Genomic DNA, 17,495 nt, shown 5'->3' with positions numbered 1-17,495 from the left:
TGGGGGTTTCCTTGGTGTCCGTGGCGGTGCCCTGGGGATGCTCTGGCTCTCCCTGGGGCGGCCCTGGCTGCCCCTGGTGTGGCCGTGGCTGTCCCTGGGGTTGCCCTGGCTGTACCCTACGTGTCCCTGGGGGTGCCTTCTCTGTCCCTTGGGGGTCCCTGGCTGTCCCTGTGGGGGCCCTGGCTGTCCTTTAAGTGTCCGTGGTGGTGCCCTGGCTGTCCCCTAGGTATCCCTGGGGGTGCCCTGGCTGTCCCTGGGGAGGCCGTGGCTGTCCCCTAGGTGTCCCTGGGGGTTCCCTGGGTGTCCCTGCGGGGGCTCTGGCTGTCCCATAGGTGTCCCTGTGGGGGCCCTGGCTGTCCCTGGGGTGCCCTGGCTGTCTCATAGGTGTCCCTGGGGGTGCTCTGGTGTCACTGGGATGCCCTGGCTGTCCTCTGGGGGGCCCTGGCTGTATCTGGGGGTGCCCTGGCTGTCCCCTAGGTGTCCGTGGGGGTGCCCTGGGTGTTTCTGGGGGTCCCCTGGCTGTCCCATAGGTGTCCCTGGGGATGCCCTGGCTGACCCCTAGGTGTCACTGGGGGTGCCATGGCTGTCCCTTAGGTGTCCCTGGGGGTGCCCTGGCTGTCCCTTAGGTGTCCCTGGGGTCCCCTGGCTGTCCCATAGGTGTCCCTGGGGATGCCCTGGCTGACCCCTAGGTGTCACTGGGGGTGCCATGGCTGTCCCTTAGGTGTCCCTGGGGGTGCCCTGGCTGTCCCTTAGGTGTCTCTGGGGTGCCCTGGCTGTCCCCTAGGTGTCCCTGCCTCGCCCGGATCCTCGACTCCGCCTCTGGCGCCATGGTGACACCCCTCCCAGTCTGGACCAGTGTGGCCACACCCCCTCCCCTGGGGCCAATAGACCCATCCCAGTATAGACCAGTAAGGCACCTTGTGCCCACCATCGACCCCCACACACCTGCCAGTTCATCCCAGTCCACTCCCCGTCCATCCCAGTTCTCTCTGATCACCCTCCCAGTGCTCCCAGTCCATCCCAGTCCCGCAGGTGCTGGTGCTTGTGGCTTGATCAGCTGCTGCCTGTCTGCAACGTGGAGCGGGTCAAACGAGGCCTCAGGGGGACGGGGGAGCGGATTTGGGGGGTCCTGGGGGTCCCGAGTTGTCCTGGAGGGGTTTGGGGGGTTTTGGGGGGCCTGGGGGGAGTCCTGGGGGCTGCTTTGGGTGTTTTTGGGGGATCTTCGGGAGGTTTGGGCGGCCCATTTGAGGCATCAAAGGAACCTGAGGAGGGTTTTGCGGGCTCCTGGAGGTCGGGGGGGGCCCTGGGGGTGGTTTGGGGGGCACTGGGGGGTTCCAGCCCGTGACCCCCCCCGGTTTTTGACCCCCCCCCCCGAGCTGTTTCGGTCTCATCGACGCCCTCCTGAAGCCCAAGGGGGGGTGGGCGCTGGGCCCCCCCCGCTGCCCCCTCCCCCTGCCACCCCTGCGACGCCCTGCAGGTGAGGGACCCCCAAAAACCCCTCCCCAGACCCCAAATTCACCCCTGGGTCCCCAAAAAACCCCCAAAACCTCTCCCCGGACCCCAAATTCACCCCTGAGGCCCCAAAAAAACCCCCAAACCCCTCCCCATGAACCCCAAATCCACCCCTGGGACCCCCCAAAACCTCCCCAGGACCCCAGATCCACCCCGGGACCCCCAAATCCATCCCTTGGACCCCCAAAAACCCCCAAATCCATCCCTGGGACCCCCCAAAACCTCCCTCCAAACCCCAAATTCACCCCTCGGACCTCCAGAATCCTTCCACAGGACCCCTCAGGGGTGGTTCCCCACGAAAAAGGGCGGGAAACGTGAGGGGAGAAAAAGGGCGGGATCAAGTGGAGGGGATCAATGGAATTTTGGGGGGGGTCAGCGACGCTGAGGGAAGATCAATGGAATATTGGGGTGGCATCAATGACATTGGGGGGGGTCAGTGACACTCGGGTGGGGATCAATGATGCTGTGGGGGGGTCGATATCAGAGGTTATGAGAGGCAATCGCCGCCGCCGTCCTCCCGTGCCCAGAGCCCCGCCAGGACTCCAGCGCAGCTCCGGCTGCAGGCGGAGCAGGAGCGGCTCCTGCCGCCCGCAGCGATCCCGGTCCCGATCCCGACCGCAACGCCAGCCCGGTCCTCAGGCCCCGAGACCCAGAGCCCGCCCGCCGAGGGGGGCCGCACCGCTCGGGAGCCGCAGCCGACACTGACAGGACCCGAACCAGAACGGCCGGTCCCATTCCCGGCCCCGCCTGGCTCCGCGCAGGGCCGCGAGCAACCTCGGCTCGGCTCAGCTGTGAGGGGCGGGGCGGGGCCGCGGGCGATGGTCCCGCCCCCATCCCGGGCAGCGCGGGGCGCCGGGGCGGGCTCGGGGCGGAGGCGGGGTGGGCTCGGGGCGGAGCCGGGGTGGAGCCGGGGCGGGCTCGGGGCGGAGCCGGGGCGGGCTCGGGACAGAGCCGGGGCGGGCTTTGGGCGGAGCCGGGGCGGAGCCGGGGCGGGCTCGGGGCGGAGCCGGGGCGGGCTCGGGGCGGAGCCGGGGCGGGCTCGGGGCGGAGCAGGGGCGGAGCCGGGGCGGGCTCTGGGCGGAGCCGGGGCGGGCTCGGGGCGGAGCCGGGGCGGGCTCGGGGCGGAGCCGGGGCGGGCTCGGGGTGGAGCAGGGGCGGAGCCGGGGCGGGCTCGGGGCGGAGCCGGGGCGGAGCCGGGGCTCTGTGAGGCGGGGCCCGGAGGCAGCCGGGGCCGGGCAGTACCGGGGGCGCGGCTTCAGGGGCGCGGGGCGGGTCCCAAGTGCACGGCGCCGGGACCCCACCGGGGCGTTCCACACCGAGCCCATAGAGCAGCAGCTACTTCCGCCACCCTTTTGAATCCCCGCGATTGGCGGGCTCGCTGAGGCATCGGCAGTGCTGATTGGACAGCGGGCCCTGGGAACCGCCCCCGCCCCCCGGCCCGCGCTGAGGGCCCGGGGCCTCCGCCCTCAGACCGGCTCCGGCTCCAACCCGGCCCGGGCTCTGCTCCGGTCCCCCCGGCCCGCCCTGAGGGCCCGGGGGCTCTGCCCCGAGACCGGCCTCGCCCCTCCCCGCCTCGCCTCGTAGTAGATTTCTGTTTGGTTTGTGGGAAGAAACAGTTGTGAGAAGTGAGATTTGTGCTGGAGAGCTGCTGCTGGGAAGAAAGGATGGAGTAAATCTGCTCCGAGGATGTGTGATGAAGAATTCAGGGTAAGGGTTGGGCAATATTTATAAACTGTCTCCATATTTCCCTGTATCTCTGGGTGTTTGGATTTAGCCTGGGATTGTCAGCTAAGTTATAAACAAACCAACCCGGCTACTGAACTCCCAATGAACGTTTGGAACCCTTGCACAGAAAGACAAGTTAGCAACGATTCCAAAGGAAAAATTGTAAATGGAGGGTAACGATTGCGGGGGGATTTCCTTGGGGATTATGACCCTCACACATACGGAATTTAGGAGGTGGAATCCCAGTTTCAGCCTTGGGCACGTGCAGGAGAAGAGGGGTCGTTATCCCTATCAAGGAAAGCCCGGTGCCCCAGTGCGTCAGGTGCGGACAACGAATTCTCCGGGGATGAGCACAAGTCCCCTCTTCCCCTGCCCCGACACTCGGACTGGCAGCAGCTGCAGGTGAGAGCTGTCACAGGATGGTGAGGGGACAGAGCAGCCCCAGGTGTGACCGTCAGGATGAGGAGGGCAGCAGAGCCGCCACAAGTGTAAGCTGTAAAGGATAATGAGGGGCCGGTTCTAGCCGGGGGCGGTTTAATAGAGGAGCCCGAGTTCACTTTGGCATCGGGCCGTGAGGAGCTCAGCGTGGTTTCTGCGGTGGTGGGAAAGCTTCTTACAGCGCCTGCAGGAGCACGTGGGTGTGGGGGGTTTCTTTGTGCCGGACAGCAGTAGCAGGTAAGCCAGCATGGGTTTGTAGGGGAGATTTTTTTTTTCTTTGCAGCTTTGTCTTGCTAATTTCTCTGTGGTGCTCCCAGGAAATAAAAGGAGTTATGGAGAGAAAAGGAGTTCAAATTCAGTGAAGAAACTCTTCTTCTGTGGTTGTCAGTATTCAAACTGAAGAAAACTTTCCACCTGGATTTTTAATGAGTTGTGGTATTTCTATGTGGTTTTTATTAAGTATTATGCTCTTGGGTGGCGTGTAGTGTTTTGTCTGATTTTTGATGTTATGTGTAATTTGGTTTTTGAGTGAGGATAACTTTGTTGGAGGGGTTGTTTGTATTTGAGGTAGAATTAATTTAAGTAGCTTTTTTTGCTAGACTTCTGATACGTGGTATTGGGGTTTTGTGTGTGATATGTAGGGATTCAAGTTGGGTAGGGCTATTTTTTCTGTTTAGTGGCTTTGAATGATTTATTGTGTAGCTTTATCTTGTTTGTAGATGGTGTATGGTGAGAGATATGGTTTCTTTTTCGTGTTAGGTTTTGTAGTTTACATGTCGGTCAGAGTATTTTTGAACTGAGTTTTGTTGAATTGTTTTTGGTGAGATACAGTGTTTTTTGAGGGTGTGTTTTCTAAGGTTTACAATGGTGTAATTGGCTGTAGTGTGAGATGTAAAGGAGGTTTTTATTTATTTGGTGGTGGTTTTTATTATGGTGAGTGTGTAGTATTTGTTTTGATGGGTTTGGGGTAGTGTGATGTAGCTAATTTATTAGGGTTTTCTAATATTTATAATTCAATTATTGTTTATTGTATTACAGGGATTTATTTATTTAGCTTGTTTGGTTTTAGTGTGTGTTCTATAATTATGGAAAATTTGGGAGATGCTGTTTATAGTTGAATGGATCTTTTAGTTTTAGGATTGAGGGGGTTGCAGGTATATATTTTGAAGGTTTTTTGAGGGGATTGGACATGGGGGTTATTTTTATTATATTTGGTAGTTGGACTTATAGTAATAAGAGTTGGCTTTTTTTGCTGCATTATTTTTTGTTTTTTTCTTTTCTAGTATTCATGTATTTGTGTGGTCAGGGTAGTGGTGTTTCTGGTGCAGCTGTAAGCCTCCATTATTGTTTGTGTGTTTTAGGTGGTCCACTGGTATTACAGGGAGACCCCCTCACTGACCGGCCAACAGATCTGCTGAGATTGTACATCAGCATTTGGTTTTCTCTATGGTACCTGACTAAGAGACAGCAGTCTGGTGACAGCAAGGAATTCCCAGAGGTGGAGCTGGATCTCAGCAGTCAAGCTGACGTGGGCAAGGTGAGCAGTGACTGGTGGACAGAAGCAGTTGCTATTGTTCAAGTCTCACTTGCTGGTGCAACTCTAAGCATTCACTGTTCTTTTTTTTTTTTACTTTAGGTTGTCCCCTTGCCAGGTGTGCTGGCCCCAGAGGCCAGATGGGTGCAGCATTAAGGTATACTTGTGGCATGCTTCAGTCAGACTGGGGAGGTTGCTGTTTCACAGTAACTCAGCATGATTTTTTGCTTCTTTTGTTTCTTTGCAGGTGCCACTGCTGTCCCAGGCGTGCTAAGGAATAGAGAGAGCCGGTGAGTTGCCCTTTAGGCAGGGTGACCCATAGGTGAGCGATGTGCTCAGCATTTACTTTTTCCTTTTGCTGGGTCCACTCCTGTCAGCCTCTGGAGCGGAGTGAAGATCTGAGGGGGAGCTGGGGCAGCGGTGCAGAGGAGCCCTGGGGATTACTCTTCTGGAGGGGGATAGTCACATTTCCTGTTTTGTGATCCTAGGTAGCGCGAGGAGGTGCGGAGACAAAGTCTGGATATGGCAGCCCCAAAGCGGATGCTGAGAACACGTCGACGTCTGCGGTGCCGACATGTTCATTTCTGTCGAGGACGGACGTTCCACTCGTGTTCCAAAAGCTAAGTGTTGGGGCTGGTGGTCAGGAGAAGGGAAAAAACCTTTTCAGTCCCGGGAGGTGATTTAAAGTTACCTTAGAAGAGAAGGCCCTAGTGGGGTGGTCCCTTCAAAAGTAAAGGGTGAGGGTTTCTCCTCAGCATCACCAGAGCCTTTGCTGGGCGGGGCAGTTCTGACCCATCTCCATGTTCTAGGGAGCTTCACATTATTGGCCTTCTTTTAGAGTCCACAGGGTTAGGCTGCAGCAGGGGATTCCTGGCCCAGGAGTGTCCTGATTAGGAGCAATGCCAGTTGCAAGGCGTAGGGTTAGTAGGGTTCAGCAGGGGGAGTTTACAGTGGCACACAGAGGCTGAAGGAGGGCTTGAGAAGTAAAGGACTCGAGGTCTAGAGAACACACAGTGAAAATCGGGGGTACAGCCTAGGATACAAGTCAGAGTACAGGTATACCAGCCCTCACAGCGCTGCTGCCAACACTGTTTCCCTGAGAGCAGCTGCCGGCAGCAATCCTAACGCAAGACAAGGCCAGAAGTCCTGAGAGGTGCAGGCAGTAACCCTAAGCTAGGGCCAGGCAGGAAGTGACAGTGGTGGGGCAGAGTCCACAGGGTTGAGGTTCACCGGGGATGTCCACCCTGCGTTCCTGTCCTGCTCTAACCGGGGATGCTCACAGCCCTAATGGAGGCCACGGTGGGTGGGCTCGGTGCCAGTAATGCCTCTAAGGCTTTGGCGCTGCGAGCGTCGGCCTCCGAGCTCAGCTGAAGCACGCACGGGGCCCGAGGACCCGGTGCTGCTTAAGAGACGGTGAGTAGCAGAGCTGCTGGGTTTTGGCTGATGTGCAGCTAAGATTATGCTTTGATATTTGGTTTTCTTTATTGTAGCTGACTAGGAGACAGCAGCCCAGTGACAGGAGGAATTTCCCTGAAGGAGAGGCGGCCCTCTTTGGGGCCCAGCGTGGATTCACCTCCCCAGACGTCTGAGAGATAAGTGGAGGGCTCGGAACTAGGGAGGGGATGAAAGTGGGGTACCAGGGCAGGGATCACTGGGAGGGATTTTTTGAGTCGGGTTTGGAGCTGGGGATGTCCCAGATGTGACCCCTTAGGCTACATGAAGGGAAAGTCTCATTTTTCATGTCGGTGCTGAGGTGTGCAGGGCAGAGCAGTCCTGGTGTGTGTTGTGTCACTTGTCTGTTGTGCACTCTGTCTGTTTGGTGTCTTGTCTTTTCCTTTAGTCCTTTCAGGGGCCTATCAAAACCCCTGGCATCAGTCTTAGCATTTCTGATCTCTGTGCTCCTCAGCCAGGTGCCTTTGTCTCAGCTGCTCGGACACTCATCAGAATCCATCTCTCTTCACAAGCATCCAGTCCGATGCCTTTTCAGGTCTTGTTCTGAGCTGTACTGACAGCCGTGCACCGCCCTGATCCATTCCGGCGGGTTAGGTCTTGTGAGAATGCAAAGACAGGTGGAGGATTCTGACCGTAGGATTCTCGGGCATCCATCTCTGTGTTTCTTGGGATAAGTCATCCCGATGGCATCTTGTTCCTGCAGGGTTCTCTGAGCCTGGCCAGCTCACCTTCCGTCTCACCTCGGTCATCTCATTCCGAGTTCTCTGGACCCTCAGGGTCGTTCTTCTTGCCAGAGTTTTCTGTCCCTGTTGTGTCCCCTCGTTTGTCCTGTGCTGTGTCACGGGTGTTGGTGTGTGTTTGGCCCGGAGCTGCTCTGCCTTGCTGCTCAGTCTGGGTGTAGGGGTACGAGGGTAATAGTCCTGGGGGCTTGAAATTTGTGATGTGGGGTGTAGTAGGCCTGTAGAGGGTATTCCTAGATTGCCACAAGATGTCTGGAGCTGTCAAGGTATCCTGCAGCACTCTGACTTTTGTCCGAACTTTCTTTCAGATGCAGAGAGATGAAATCTGTGGCAGAGCCCCCCATCCTGGGTGAGGGGCTCCCCTGAGAAGGTCAGTCCCTGTTTCTGTTTGCAGGGGAGGTGTAAATGATGGCTGTGTTACAGCTCTGTTCTTTGTCTTTATTTTTAGGTGGTGAAGCCGGATCTCAGCAGTCAAGCTGACGTGGGCGAGGTGAGCAGTGACTCGTGGACAGAAGCCGTTGCTATTGTTCAAGCCTCACTCGCTGGTGCAACTCTAAGCCTCCGTTATTGTGTGTTTTAGGGAGTCCACTCGCAGGAGGCCGAGCTCCCCTCTCACCAACGGGACGACAGACCCGCGTCACCTCACCCGTGAGCCCTCCGGGAGCATTCCAGGAGTCTGTGATGGAGCCTTGATCTTCTCCTTGTGAAGGCCCCATCCAGGTAGGCTTGGATAACGGCCGAGGAGTTGAGGTGAGTCAGGGAGGAGAAGGAGGAGGAGGGAGGGTCCCCTCAAGTTCCAGCGCTGCCACGTCACCTTGTCTGCTCTTTACCCAGGCAGACCCTGCGACGCCGGCGTTGGCCTCTGAGCGCAGCTGAAGCGCGGGGCCGAGGACACAGGCAAGCTTAGGAGACGGTGAGTAGCAGAATTGTCGGGTTTTGGGTGATGGGCTGCTAAGATCACGCATTCATGTTTGGTTTTCTTTGTTGTAGCTGACTAAGAGACAACAGCCCAGCGACAGCAGGAATTTTCCTGAGGCAGAGGCGGCCTTCTTTGGACCTGGCAGGGATTTGCCTCCCTGGATGCCTGAGAGATAAGTGGAGGGTGATGGCTCACAGAGGGGATGAAAGCAGGATGCCAGGGCAGGGATCACCGGGAGGGGTTTTTTAAGTCAGATTTGGAGTTGGGGGCACCAAGATGTGACCCCTTAGGCTACATGAAGGGAAAGTCTCATTTTTCATGTCAGTGCTGAGGTGTGCAGGGCAGAGCAGTCCTGGTGTGTGTTGTGTCACTTGTCTGTTGTGCACTCTGTCTGTTTGGTGTCTTGTCTTTTCCTTTAGTCCTTTCAGGGGCCTGTCCAAACCCCTGGCATCAGTCTTAGCATTTCTGATCTCTGTGCTCCTCAGCCGGGTGCCTTTGCCTCAGCTGCTCGGACACTCATCAGAATCCATCTCTCTTCACAAGCATCCAGTCCAATGCCTTTTCAGGACTTGTTCTGAGCTGTATTGACAGCCGTGCACCGCCCTGATCCATTCCGGCGGGTTAGGTCTTGTGAGAATGCAAAGACAGGTGGAGGATTCTGACCGTAGGATTCTCGGGCATCCATCTCTGTGTTTCTTGGGATAAGTCATCCCGATGGCATCTTGTTCCTGCAGGGTTCTCTGAGCCTGGCCAGCTCACCTTCCGTCTCACCTCGGTCATCTCATTCCAAGTTCTCTGGACCCTCAGGGTCATTCTTCTTGCCCAGAGTTTTCTGTCCCTGTTGCGTCCCCTCGTTTGTCCTGTGCTGTGTCACGGGTGTTGGTGTGTGTTTGGCCGGGAGCTGCTCTGCCTTGCTGCTCAGTCTGGGTGTAGGGGTACGAGGGTAATAGTGCCGGGGGCTTGAAATTTGTGATGTGGGGTGTGGTTAGACTGTAGAGGGTATTCCTAGATTGCCACAAGATGTGTGGAGCTGTCAAGGTATCCTGCAGCACTCTGACTGTTGTCCTGACTTTGTTTCAGATGCAGAGGGATGAAATCCGTGGCAGAGCCCCCCATCCTGGGTGAGGGGCTCCCCTGAGAAGATCGATCGCTATTCAAGGTGAGAGTCACACATTTCACATTTATTGGCACTCCAGTGCAGGCCACCTGCGTTTACAGCTTCAAACAGGTGAGTCCCTTGGTAACCCCCCTGGGCAGCAGCTGGAGCCTGCTCCGGGCTGGGCTGAGGGAGCAAACACTTGTGGCTGACACAGCTCCACACTGAGGGTACTTGGGAAAACACCTGCCTTGTCCTGGATTTTTTTTTTTTTTTTTGAGCTTTTGACAAGGTTTTAATCATCACCTTGGTAAAAATAAATGGTAAGGACTGAAAACATGAGAGGCTGGCAGGTTATGCTCATGAATGAGAACTTTTTTTTTGAATAACTGTGCGGCCTATATCCTATTTTTGAGACTCTCTTTTTTGGCTGACTTTACTGTAAAAAATCTAATTTCAATTTAGCTGCCTCAATAATGAATTTATGGTACAAATATGTTCTAGCGGCAGGAGCTTAAAGTAGTAACACCAACATGCCACCTCTGGAATAAAGTCCTGTGTCTCCTCAGACCTACTGGTTTGCAGTAGAGTTTGTACACCTTTCGCTGCAGCTGTGGTTCTTAATAACTGGAAGTCCAGGGATTCTGGGCGATTCCCATAAGTTCTCCTGTTTTGTAGGAGCTGCACGGTGAGGTCAGCATTCTGAGGGAGGCCCTGGCACAGCTGCCAAGGGCAAGGAACGTGGAGCATCCCGGGGCTTCTCCCGCCCGAGTTTCTCCCGGAGCGTGCTGCGTGTCATGCCGGATGTTTAACCCGGGTTTGGGGTGTTCTCCTGCAGTCCCAGCTCTAACTGCTGCCCCTGAGCCCTGGCCTTGCTCTGTCCCAGCACTGAACCTGGCAGGTGGGTGTGCTTTTCCAGCCCTTGAATCCCACGGGCAATCCCAGATTCCCGGAGCTCCCCGAGGCACAGCCTGGCCTCCCTCCCTGGGAGCTGCATTTCAGTCTGCCTGGACCAAGGCCATCCTGTTTGAGACTTTATTCCTGTTGTTTTTCCTCTTGCAGGTTGTGGGCAAAAAGGAGAGAGCCAGTAGGAAGTGAAGCCACTGGAAGGCCTTATCCCAGTCCAAGGTTCCCACTTTTCTTTCTGACTCCTGGATAATTGCCTGGCCATAACTGGACAGAGACTGTCAGTTTGATTTCCTGCCTTTTCCAATAAATCCTTGCTTTCAGCTGGAGTGTATTCCTGGTGTCATCCCCCTCCTCGTCCGTGGATGTGTAAATAAAATTCCTGACTTGCCGAGTCCAATTTTGTTATTGCAGGAAGTGTGGTGCTTTTGTTCCACTGAAACTTCCCAACTCTGCTGAGAGTTTCCGATGTCAAATACAAGTAAGATTCGAGTTTCTTTGCATTGTTACTCCCACAAAACACAGATCATTCTTGGATAGGAGTAGCTGGACCTGTTGAATTTCCACTTCCCTTTAAACTTAGAGCAGAGGAAGCAGATTTAAATTTGTTGTTCCATGAACTTCCACCAACTTGATGACTGTTCCAAAAGTTTGCAGTATTAGAAATGCCTAAGCTTGTTTTCCAGGCAAGCTGGGATTTAGATGTTATTTCTTCCTTTTATTTGATGTTTTTTCTCTCTCTGATTCTAGTAAGAGAATATATTTTTTTTTCCAGTTTTCCATCCTAATTGGAGTTTTTGTACATTGTAGGGCACATTTCCAAGGAAATTTTCCAAATTCATGTTGGTAAAGCAGGAGCTATTCAGCACCATGCTGCCACTTTTTTCCTTTCAACCCCTTAACAGGTCTCATTCTACCCATACACAGTATTACCAGCAATAACTTGGTGTCGAGTTGTATTTCAGAGGTAGCAATAAAACAAAGTTGACATTTTATTTTGTGCCTCTCTGAACCTCTTTGTTTATTAACAAAGAACTCCAAAACAAAGCAAACAGAAAAACAAAAACCAAAACAAAAGCCCCTACAAACACTGCCCCCCAAGAAAAAACAATGACAGAGAAAACATACCAACATTATTAAATAAAAATTAAATCTTTACCCCTTAGAAAACGAGGCTAATTTAATTTTAATTCATTGTGGTTCTGATGTGTTAGGTAAATGATTTCATATAGTTTAAAAAATAAACAAGTCAACACAAATTAAATAAATACAAAAATAGAAAAATATAAGTAACAAAAATAGAAATATAAAATACAGTTTTAAGGGGTGAGAAAATCTCTAGAAAAGCTAAAGCTTTTACAGTATCCCCTAAATAGGTGGTACTCTCTTAACTGCTGCAGAGCGTTGAAACAAGCCTAGAGAAGCTTCAGTGTGCACCAAAAGCAGCTGCTGCTATAGGAAACCGGTGTTGTTTTAAGACCTCCCCCTCCCAAGTTCCTTGCACTTTGTGTTCACAGAGAAGTCACACGAGTCCTGATATATTTTTCCTTTCTTCAAGGATGATGACAACAAGAAAAGTCAACTCTTTAATTTTTGCTTATCCCTAGCAAGCAAAGCCCGGTGCCCCAGTGTGTCGGTGCAAACAGTGAAATGTCTGCAGCAAGTTCCCTCTGCCCCGCCCTCACCCTCGGGCTGGCAGCAGCTGCAGGCGTGAGCTGTTAGGATAACGAGGGGACAGAGCAGCCGCAGGCGTGAGCTGTAAAGGATAATGAGGGGCAGGTGGCTCCTGCCCGAGCTGCTTACGCGGGGAGCCTCAGCTCAGTCTAGCGTGGAGCTGCCGGAGGGAGCAGCTTCTGCGAGGCTCTCTGGAGTGTCTTACGGGATGATGGCGAGCTCGTCTTACAGAGTTTGGGGGAACCCTCGGATATGGAGTATTGCTTCAGGAGATGCCGAGGGACAAACCTTTGTGCCGGGCAGCAGGAGCAGGTGAGCCGGTGTGGATTTGTAGGGGGGACTTTTCTCCTTTTCCCTTTCAATTTTGTCTTCCCAATCCTTCCCTGGCGTCCCTAGAAAAAAAAAAAAAGGGGGTTTTGAGGACAAAAGAGTTTAAATTGAGGAAAGAAACTCCTTTTATTGTCTGTGTTCAAACTGGGGGAATCCCCCTTCACCTGGGATTTTAATAAATAGTGGTACTTCTATGCGGTGCTTTTATTACTTTATTACTTATATGGTGCTTTTATTCAATATTGCATTCTTTGGTGGTACATAGTGTTTCATGTTATTTTTTGGTATTATTTATTGCCTGTAATTTGGTTTTTGAGGGAAGGTAACTGTATGGATGGGTTTGTTTGTATTTGAGGTAGAATTAATTTAAGTAGCTTTTTTTTTTTTTTTTTTTTTTTTTAAATAGGCTTCTGATACGTGCGATTGGGGTTTTGTTTTTGTTTATTGTATGTAGGGATTCAGATTACCTAGGGCCAGCCTGGCCGGTGGAGGTTTTGTTAGATGCAATTTTAATATTTTTAAAAGTTTTTTTCTGTTTAGTTGTTTTAAGGTGGTTTTCAATAATTTTTTGTGTAGTTTTATTTTGTTTGTAGATGGTGTATGCTAAGGGATACGGTCTATTTATTTCATGGTAGGTTTCTTAGTTTACATGTCGATCAGATTGTTTTAGAACTGAGTTTTATTGTTGAAATATTTTTTTTTGGTGAGATATTGTATTTTTAAAGGAAATGTTTTCTAAGGTTTACAATGGTGGAAGTGGCTGTAGTGTGAGGTATAGGGGAGGTTATTTATTTAGCGGTGGCTTTTATCATGGTGAGTATGTAGTGTTTGTTTTGGTGGGTTGAGGTAGTGGAATGTAGGTAATTTTTTTGTGTTTCCTAATATTTGTAATTGGACTATTGTTTATTATAGTATAGGGGTTAATTTATTTGGCTTGTTTGATTGCAGTATATGTTTTATACTTATGGATCATTTGAAAGGTATTGTTTATAGTTACATTGATTTTTTTGGTTTTGTGTGTATTTATAAGTGGTATTTTTGTTTTGATGGTTTGAGGTTTATGGGTTTCTTGAGTTAGGAATTATTTGTTTTGGTGTTTTTAATTGAAGTTTATTTGTGACTTCTTTGTTGTGTAGTTTGATTTGTTTGTTGCTGTCGAGGTTTAGGGTAAATTTGGGAGGAAACCTTTGAATGGGGTTCTTCTGGAAAGTAAACCTAAACAGTCTCATTCTTTTAAACTGCTTTTGCAAAGAACTTCTTTGGAGAAAAGTGGGAAAACCTATTTATTTAACAAACAAAGTGGTCACAAGCATAAAGAATGAATAATATGAAATAATAAAACTTTTTGTTGTTTTGAAGCGAGATGGTAACTTCAGAAAGTCTTTGCTGTGGGCTGTAGCTGAGCTCTTTTGGTCTCTTATCAGCTGTTCTGGTGTTGATAAAATGCTCAGGTGCAGGCCCCGTGGGCTGCAGGTGCCAGCTCTCGGCGCTGCTCTGGGTTTTTCAGTCTGCAGCAGGTTTAAACAGTCCTAAGAAAAAGGAAAACAAATAGCGAGGGAACTTCTCTGCCCTAACTAGCTGAAACCAAGAGCAAAGCACATCTTTGTGCTGCAGTCTGTCTGTGCTTGAGCTGAATATACGAGAGAGGGTATTCAGAGGAGTGAAAGTCGTTTTCTTAAAACAAACTGCAACCATTTTCTTTCCTTGCTTAGCTCTCAAAATCAGTCTTAAAGGTCCAGAACAAGCGACTGGGGATACAAGCGGCATAAACTCACCCTAGGGCATTCTATGTCTTATCCCCATATCATAAACTTATCAAAACAAATTGAATTCTAACTCTAGGAACACATATATTCCACACACTTATGTCTTTATAGAAGCAACATACAGCTGTATACAGACAATGGTAGCGATAGTTAATAAACAGTGATGCTTACAGATGGTTCTTACTTAACAGTTAGATTTTCTGGACGTTCACATCCGTGTTGTTTCTTTTTTCTGTGCTGTTCACTATGTGCAACTCGGTTGCAGTCATTTGGCAGTCTAAGGGGAGCCAAGGTTGCAGCTACTGACAGCTTGGACCTGGGAGTAAAGTGCAGCAGTGTTCAGAATTGCAAGTGGCAGAAGCCCACTCCCGGGCACAGAGCTCTGTGCAGGAACGGTGGGTCTCTTCTGTGGGAAGCTATACACACCGACTAAGTTCCTGATGTCAGTTTGCAGAAGGTGTTTGACAGTCTAAGGGCAGCTAGGGTTTCAGCTTCTGGCAGCTTGGTTCTGGGAGTAATGTGCACTGTTCAGAATTCTAAGTGGCAGAAGCCCACTCCCGAACACAGAGCTCTGTGCAGAAACGGTGGGTCTTTTCTGTGGGAACCTAAACTAACCCCAGCAGGCTCCTGATGTCAGTTTATGGGATGGATTTGGCACTCCAAGGACAGTTAGGGTTCCAGGATCTGGGAGCTTGGATCTGGCAGATGTCCTGTGCTGAACTTAATTTTATCAGGTAGCAGCCCACTCCAGGGCAGAGAGCTCTGTGTAGGAACAATGGGTCTCTTCTGTGGGAAGCTAAACTCACCCCCTAAGTTCCTAATGTCAGGTCGTAGGAGACATTTGGCACTCCAAGGACAGTTAGGGTTCCAGCCTCTGGGAGCTTGGATATGGGAGAAGTGCAGCAGTGTTCCGAATTGAAAGTGGCAGAAGCCTACTCCGGGGCACAGAGCTCTGTGCAGGAACGGTGGCCGCTTTTCTGGGGAAAGTAAATATACCTCTCTGGTTCAGATTGTCAGTTTTAAGGAGCCATTTGGCAGTCCAAGGGGAGCCAGGCTTCCAGCTTCTGGGAGCTTGGTTCTGGGAGTAATGTGCACTGTTCAGAATTCTAAGTGGCAGAAGCCCACTCCCGAACACAGAGCTCTGTGCAGGAACAGTGGGTCTTTTCTGTGGGAAACTTAACTCCCCCCATAAGTCTCCTGATGTCAGTTTATGGGATGGATTTGGCACTCCAAGGACAGTTAGGGTTCCAGCTTCTGGGAGCTTGGATCTGGCAGATGTCCTGTGCTGAACCTAATTTTATCAGGTAGCAGCCCACTCTGGGGCAGAGAGCTCTGTGCAGGAACAGTGGCTCTCTTCTGTGGGAAGCTAAACTCACCCCCCGAAGTTCCTAATGTCAGGTTGTAGGAGACATTGGGCACTCCAAGGACAGTTAGGGTTCCAGCTTCTGACAGCTTGGTTCTGGGAGTAATGTGCACTGTTCAGAATTCTAAGTGGCAGAAACCCACTCCCGGGCACAGAGCTCTGTGCAGGAGCTGTGGGTCTCTTCTGTGGGAAGCTAAACTCACCCCCCGAAGTTCCTAATGTCAGGTTGTAGGAGACGTTTGGCACTCGCAGGACAGTTAGGGTTCCAGCTTCTGACAGCTTGGATATGGGAGAAGTGCAGCAGTGTTCAGAATTCTAAGTGGCAGAAGCCCACTCCGGGGCAGAGTGCTCTGTGCAGGAACGGTGGGTCTTTTCTGTGGAAAGCTAAACTCACCCCTCCAAGTTCCTGATGTCAGTTTGCAGGGGGTGTTTGGCAGTCTAAGGGCAGCTAGGGTTTCAGCTTCATGGCAGCTTGGTTGTGGGAGTAAGTACACTGTTCAGAATTCTAAGTGGCAGAAGCCCACTCCCGGGCACAGAGTTCTGTGCAGGAACATTGGCTCTCTTCTGTGGGAAGCTAAACTCACCGACTAAGTTCCTAATGTCAGGTTGTAGGAGACATTGGGCACTCCAAGGACAGTTAGGGTTCCAGCTTCTGACCGCTTGGTTGTGGGAGTAATGTGCACTGTTCAGAATTCTAAGTGGCAGAAGCCCACTCCGGGACACAGAGCTCTGTGCAGGAACTGTGGGTCTTTTCTGTGGGAAACTAAACTCACCCCAGCAGGTTCCTGATGTCAGGCTGTAGGAGACATTTGGCACTCCAAGGACAGTAAGGGTTCCAGCTTTTGGATGCTTGGATCTGGCAGAAGTCCTGTGCTGAACTTATTTTTAGCAGTTCGCAGCCCACTCCGTGGCCGAGAGTTCTATGCAGGAACGGTGGGTCTTTTCTGTGGAAAGCTAAACTCACCCCTCCAAGTTCCTGATGTCAGTTTGCAGGGGATGTTTGGCAGTCTAAGGGCAGCTAGGGTTTCAGCTTCATGGCAGCTTGGTTGTGGGAGTAAGTACACTGTTCAGAATTCTAAGTGGCAGAAGCCCACTCCCGGGCACAGAGCTCTGTGCAGGAACAGCGGCTCTCTTCTGTGGGAAGCTATACTCACCGACTAAGTTCCTAATGTCAGGTTGTAGGAGACATTGGGCACTCCAAGGACAGTTAGGGTTCCAGCTTCTGACAGCTTTGTTGTGGGAGTAATGTGCACTGTTCAGAATTCTAAGTGGCAGAAGCCCACTCCCGGGCACAGAGCTCTGTGCAGGAACAGTGCCTCTCTTCTGTGGGAAGCTAAACTCACCCCCTAAGTTCCTGATGTCAGGTTGTAGGAGACATTGGGCACTCCAGGGACAGTTAGGGTTCCAGCTTCTGGATGCTTGGATCTGGCCGAAGTCCTGTGCTGAACTTATTTTTATCAGTTCGCAGCCCACTCTGTGGCCGAGAGTTCTGTGCAGGAACGGTGGGTCTTTTCTGTGGAAAGCTAAACTCACCCCTCCACGTTCCTGATGTCAGTTTGCAGGGGGTGTTTGGCAGTCTAAGGGCAGCTGGGGTTTCAGCTTCATGGCAGCTTGGTTGTGGGAGTAAGTACACTGTTCAGAATTCTAAGTGGCAGAAGCCCACTCCTGGACACAGAGCTCTGTGCAGGAACTGTGGCTCTCTTCTGTGGGAAGCTATTCTCAGCGACTAAGTTCCTAATGTCAGGTTGTAGGAGACATTGGGCACTCGCAGGACACTTAGCGTTCCAGCTTCTGGGAGCTTGGATATGGGAGAAGTGCAGCAGTGTGCAGAATTGTAAGTGGCAGAAGCCCACTCCCGGGCACAGAGCTCTGTGCAGGAACAGTGGCTCTCTTCTGTGGGAAGCTATACTCACCCCCTAAGTTCCTAATGGCAGGTTGTAGGAGACATTGGGCACTCCAGGGACAGTTAGGGTTCCAGCTTCTGACAGCTTGGTTCTGGGAGTAATGTGCACTGTTCAGAATTCTAAGTGGCAGAAGCCC

At 51.7% G+C, this 17,495-nt stretch overlaps 3 long non-coding RNA genes across 5 annotated transcripts in view; all 3 read left to right on the top strand.

Moving 5' to 3' along the window:
- The first annotated feature begins 3,552 nt into the window (after positions 1-3,552).
- On the top strand, positions 3,553-7,402 carry LOC136305305 (uncharacterized). 3 transcript variants are annotated; one of them, XR_010725235.1, is made up of 5 exons: positions 3,553-3,639; positions 3,993-5,212; positions 5,312-5,366; positions 5,457-5,499; positions 5,698-7,402. It is a non-coding gene; the product is annotated as an uncharacterized lncRNA (long non-coding RNA). The 3 variants fall into 3 exon arrangements; XR_010725236.1 differs by having other exon boundaries at positions 3,563-3,912; positions 5,037-5,212; XR_010725234.1 differs by having other exon boundaries at positions 3,563-3,912.
- A 69-nt stretch (positions 7,403-7,471) lies between these two features.
- Positions 7,472-10,722, top strand: LOC136305303 (uncharacterized). The gene is made up of 7 exons (XR_010725232.1): positions 7,472-7,771; positions 7,850-7,891; positions 7,982-8,151; positions 8,236-8,314; positions 8,392-9,479; positions 10,095-10,317; positions 10,479-10,722. It is a non-coding gene; the product is annotated as an uncharacterized lncRNA (long non-coding RNA).
- Positions 10,723-12,056: 1,334 nt separating this feature from the next.
- The window catches only part of LOC136305302 (uncharacterized), a 47,913-nt gene continuing 42,474 nt past the window's right edge, over positions 12,057-17,495 (top strand). The window contains exon 1 of the long non-coding RNA XR_010725231.1: positions 12,057-12,308. This is a non-coding gene — a long non-coding RNA (uncharacterized lncRNA). The remainder of the gene's footprint in view (positions 12,309-17,495) is intronic.

Source organism: Chamaea fasciata, unplaced genomic scaffold (assembly GCF_029207755.1).
Source record: "Chamaea fasciata isolate MVZ Bird 193981 ecotype frontalis unplaced genomic scaffold, bChaFas1.0.hap1 SCAF_354, whole genome shotgun sequence".
NCBI classification, from domain to species: Eukaryota; Metazoa; Chordata; class Aves; order Passeriformes; family Sylviidae; genus Chamaea; species Chamaea fasciata.
Note: the sequence above shows the minus strand (reverse complement) of the source record. Positions and strands in the feature narration are given on the sequence as shown.